Below are 5,757 nucleotides of genomic sequence, written 5' to 3'. Positions count from 1 at the left end.
TTGAAAAAAAAACACAAACGCTCGATCAAAGGCCCGGCCCGAGGATAGTGGTGGGAAATATCGTAGGCTCGGGCAGAGAATCTAAACTCTAGTGCATGACATCCTCCGTAGGCGCTCACAGCTGTGTGAGTTTCACCACCTCCTCATCGTTTCAGCACACACTGAAACGATGACTTGGTCGTCCATGTTCTTTCTGCTTCTGTGCGGCCGTCCTCCGGTCTTTCTGCCAGTGACATCGGGTCAAGCTCAACGCTGATTGGCTATCGCGGCTAAGCGTCACGCGTTGGTGCGTCAAAAGTTCAATTTTTTTAACTCCGCGCGTTGGTGCGTTGGGCGCGTTGGTGCGTTGGGCGCGTTATTTAGGTGCGTAAAACGCGTGTAACGCGCCTAACGCGCTGCCTTAGCGCGTGTAACGCATCTACGCGCCTAAACCAATGGTTCCCTATGCAAAAATGCCAATTTTCAACGCCTCTAACGCGCGTAACACGTTCAGTGTGGCCGTACCTTTAGACACAAGCTCCTGGGGCCACCAATTTGTCCCCATGTTTAGTACCCTATAATGTACATTAATGGAAACGTGTGGTTAGTAGACTTTATCTGATTATTGTACGGTGGATAGACCTTTTCTAACTATATACCAGGCATGTTTCTAGAGTGCAAAACTCAAAACATGGATAAAACATAGGCCTACATATAAATTAACTCATTTTGGTAAGATCTCCCTGAGGTTTTGGACTAAATAATGTAAGAAACCACTTTAAAAACCAAAACTAAATAAATATCAATACTAAACCAACAATGGCAATGAATGGCGTATTGATATTAAAAGGAACTTTTAAGCACCGGGTGAAAAAAAAAGGATCCCCATATCTTGTGGTAGAAATAAAAACACACAAAACCACCAACACCACAAACCACTCTGTCCTTCAAGCAGCTACCACAGCGGCCTCAGGCGCACATAGTTTCCTATGACAAAAAGCAGCTTAGTTATGTTCATAAACCAACAATAGTGTGTTCCTATTTGTGAAAAATACAACACAATAGAAACCTATTTGTTATTGTACTCACTCTCCAACGGTATCCTTCTTTATGAATGCACATATTGGGCTGGGCTGGCTGTGGTCTCGCTTTAGAGTAGCGATCTGCTCTGCCCACGCTGCCCTCATTTTGGACAGGTTATCTAGTTATGGATGGAGGTTTATCATTAGGCCTACATGTGTTATGGATAAATGATAAACATTAGACCTACATGTGTTATGAAGAGGTTTAACATTGGGCCTACATGTGTTATGAATAGAAGTATAACATTAGGCATACTTGTGTATTATACTGTACATCATCCACACGATGGCACTGTCAGTGAACAAATAATGTAGGTTACCCTTAACGCTCGCTACCTCCGTCTCTGTGTCTGCCAACTCGTGTTCCTTTTTTTTCTGACATGAATAAAGAATAACATACGGGTTAAGCAATAGCTTAAGTAAACGTTTAACGTAATTTAACCATTCCGAAGTTTAAGTTGACCTACTAACCTTATTTGCTTTACAGTCATCAAGTTCCGCCGCTTTTTGCTGTTGCTCAAGATTAGCCTTTTCCCGTTCTCCCTCCATCTCTTTCAGGTATTTCCGCTGCTGGTCGAGCTGATTTTGCAACGTGTTTTTGATGAACAGCTTTTCTTGAAATGTAGCATCAAAGGTCTCTGACTTCAACCGTTGCTCTTCCTCGTCGCCGGATAGCTTGGTCCACAGTGCATGTTGGCCAAAGAGCACCATGCACGCTGTGGTACACACCACGAAGGACAGGGCAGACATCGCCCATGAGAGTTTCATGGTGACCGCTTGTTCTTGGGTTGAATTAAGTTATGCAGGAGCCTCGTCAGGGTTCACTGAAAAAAGAAGAAGTCTGAAAGTGAAATTCTTTAGCGGTTTGTTCTTGGCGTTCAACCCGAGTGAATACAATTATACATAAGAAGGTCAAGAATAACAAAGGAACAAACGAAAAACTAAATTGCTTCCCAAACAATTACAATCGTTTCTGGGAGGTCAAAGAAAAATACAGCCAATTCCACTTCATAACTTCTTCGTTTGACTTCAACGATTTGACTGTGCGACACAGGTCTACGTGGTCCTTATTTTGCCTAACCAGTTAGACAACTCCGCAGTCAACAAGAATCTGGTTGCACCACATTTTAACAAACTGGATACACCAGTTGCCCCTAAACATAAGTGAATGGTTTACGTAAAATAAACAGCAGACACTTTTGCAGTTTGTGTAGGCTATTTTCCGTAGTAGTGCAAGGGCGACCTTTAACTTGCAGGATACAAACATTACGCTCTCAACCCCCCTTTTTTTTTTTTTGCACTGAACAAAACCAGAGCGGCGGCATTTATCCGTCGAGGATTTACTTGCTCTCCCTCATACCATTCGTCTTTGTAGACATTTACACCTATAGGCACGCAATCATAACAATATGTGGGAATTTTAAATTTTACATATTTACTGGTGTGTGGCCAATTCATCTGAGATGTGCCTGTGTGACGTCCACAAAAATGTTATTTTTGTTTTTGTGAATTGTATTATACTTTAGTGTTTTTATGTAAGTAACAAGGGTTGCTGAAGTTACATGTAGGATTTGTGCATTTCAGAAGGTTGATTTCCTTGGTAATATGGACTTGTTTTACTTGCTCCATACCAGCAGGGGGCAGGCTTATGGTAGCGATTTCCTGTGCGTTATTTGAAAGCTTTCTCATAACCACAGAGACTTCCAACCACTGAAGAAGCTGTTGCCCTGTTTCATCCTTTTTTCCTAATTTTCAGGACTATTATCTGTTAGCACGGTGCCACCGCTGCGGTACCCGTTAAACCTGCTTGATTAAAATGATGCCTGTTAAAAGATAACTGAGGGAATTTGATGTAACTTGACATTTGATAGTAATGTTTTTTGGTCATTGTTTAGTAATTATTCATGCAGTTGATTGTCATTATGGGAAGAAATTATTGTGTTTTAAACTGCAACAGTGTTTAAATATGAGAAATGTCAAAACAAAGTTTTCATTAGGCTAGGTTAAGATATATTTACTTTGATATAGGATTTTATAGTAATTAAACCATCTTGAGTTCTCTCAATCATTTTATTTACAGTGACAAATACGACTTTATATATTGCCACATTTAAAACAAAACAAAATCTATTTTGGGTACTCTGATTCCTGGCACACACTAGATTATTTTTTCAAATGTAGAAAACATGAGATACCCCACCCCTAATGATAGATGAAGATAAATGTAGCAGTTTTGCTTTATTTTGTGAAAGGCAGAGTTGTAAGCCAACTCAACACACCATACACCAACCGAGTCCGTTCCTCCAACAACCGAGCCTTAATTCTCAAACCCTAGCAGACAAAATATATAACCGCAAGCGGTGACTAATGGGGTCAGACCAAAATTAAAAGTCAAGAACACACTAATGGAAGATATATAAATATGACAAAAATAATTATGAAGGAAAGATGTTGATGAAGATGTTCCATTTAATGCAATACTGTGCCTCGGCTTTCAGGTGAGCTGCAAAGCAATGGCAGAATTTCATGTTCAGCATGCTGTAATCGGGATTTGAATTCTCAATCTAAGGATCACCTGTACAAGGCATTATCCCATTAAGCCACTGATAAACCTGAACTGCTGCCTCATTCACATGGTCAAAATGTCTTTTGATAAGCATACAACATCCAGAAACCTCCAAGCAAACATTTCTCAAGTAAATTAAGGGCTTTCTTAAAAGAGTACAGATCTGAAAATTTGCACTGTTAATGGCATCCACCTAATGATAGCCGTATACAATAACAAAATGGTCATATAGGCAAAATGGTTTGAGACTGTGGACGTTTGGCTTTTCTATGAAATTGTGCGAAAAGTAAAAAAAAATAGAGCAGAAGACCAGGGTAGAGATTAATATTCTGAAAGAATTTTGAGTCCAGGTCAATCTGATGAGGAGAAATAAACCTAATTCATGATTTTGTACAATAGCGCCACCTTTGGGTGCAGTACCACCACAAATTTAGGTTTATGGGTAGAGGGGGTTATTGGTAACCATACCTGAAAATTGCAAGAGTTTTTGACTTACTGTATAGGCTGCAGTATGACTTTTACAGAATTTGAGGGAAAAAAAAAACGTTACAGAAACAATTGGGGCCAAGCAGCTTCGCTGCTCGGACCCCTAATGATGGGCTAATGATGGGTAAAGTCATAGAGGAGGCTTGAAAATGTGTTGTGAATGTTGCAGAGTGAGTCGGAGAAGGGGCCCCGGAAAGGAAAGCGGAAGGGGCAGATTAAATGACCCTTCCTTTCCCTAAAACCATTGTGACCTTGACCTAACATCTCCGTACCAGAGCCATAGCTCTGTGGCAGACCAGTTCGGAAATACATATTAGTCTGGAACTTATTTTCCCTCTCAAAGCTGTGCTATAAACCGCCACAGACCAAAATGCCTCTCAATTGGAGACCTACAGACCTACAACCAATCAGAGCAATCGAAATGTGGGACACATTGGCGGTAGCCATCGTCGTTGTTTATGAAAATGCCTCAATGCTACTCCCGTAGGGTGCTCCTCATGGCAGAACAACTAAAACATGAGCTTGTAGATTTGTGTAGTATCCATAATTGTGACCTAGCCCAGAGACCATCCTGATCACTTGCCCTCACATTCTGTATTGCTACACGAATCAGTCTAAACCTCTAGCCATCCACATCGATATCCTAATATTACAATGTATTCGGGCCATTCGGGGACTGTGTCCTAGTTGTCTGTCAAGGCATGTTCTCCCGTCCACTGAAATCGATGTGGGTGTATGTGTGTGTGTGTCGATTGGTGTGTGTGTTACATTGTGCGTGCGTGCTTAAATTACGCAACAGGTGCAAACTTGACTCCATATATTCTGAAGCTAAGTGGCCACAAATCATAGTTATCAGTACTCCTTCATCTTTTTGTTTTGCCATGAAAGAGGGCAGGTAACCGCCACAGAGATTATAGCCACAACATGCTCAGTCCATGGAAAACACTGTTGTCTGGCTGACCATTATAGCTGATAGTCGTTAATCATTCTGTATTTGAGGAACCTACGCCTTTCCATTTTGTCACTTGGGTGGTGGCCACACCGCAACAAAGGTCAACACATCTTTAGATTGGAGAGCACACCCCTGGGCTAAAACCATTTGTACTGTAGTTATTCAAGTGTTTGGCATGTCATTTTAAAAACTTATTCCAAGTATTTTGTATTGTCTAGGAATCACTAATGTTGATGTTATGGCTGTCATGGTTTATAATAACTTGAGGTGCAGTCAGGAAAATATTGCAGAAAATCCAGTAAACATCTCTGTGGAATTAATTTTGATCTGATATCAGTTCACTAAAGACTTGATTGTCCATATCTGCCGTATGATTAATTTATCAGAAACAGCATGGCATGTGGAGGTGTGTATACCAACTTCTGGGAGAGCACATTTTATACTATAACCTGATTGGTCCTGTGAGGGAGGTCCAGCTGAATATAATTCAGCTCCTGATTCCCCGCTAGCCTGTTGTCAAGCTCAGGTGGGGACAATTCTTCCTGTATTGTCTAATATAAAATGAACAAAAATTAAAAAAAAATAATGTGTGTGACTTTTAATTTTTTTTTTAGGAATTCTCGGTTCAAACCATGGGGATTTATGTGACCATATTTGCAGTTCTACTGTTGAGTGGTAAGTAATCTTATCTA

General features: G+C 40.7%; 1 long non-coding RNA gene across 1 annotated transcript; it reads right to left on the bottom strand.

The window, feature by feature from the left end:
• Window positions 1–282: 282 nt before the first annotated feature.
• On the bottom strand, window positions 283–2,120 carry LOC307084612. Its single transcript, XR_013812325.1, has 4 exons — window positions 1,533–2,120; window positions 1,382–1,436; window positions 1,069–1,180; window positions 283–966 (listed from the first exon to the last, which is right to left on the bottom strand). It is a non-coding gene; the product is annotated as an uncharacterized lncRNA (long non-coding RNA).
• Between the last annotated feature and the right edge of the window lie 3,637 nt (window positions 2,121–5,757).

Source organism: Pollachius pollachius, assembly GCF_949987615.1.
Source record: "Pollachius pollachius genome assembly, chromosome: 13".
In the NCBI taxonomy this organism is placed as follows: domain Eukaryota; kingdom Metazoa; phylum Chordata; class Actinopteri; order Gadiformes; family Gadidae; genus Pollachius; species Pollachius pollachius.
The sequence above is the reverse complement of the archived record's forward strand: the minus strand, read 5'-3'. Positions and strand labels throughout refer to the sequence as shown.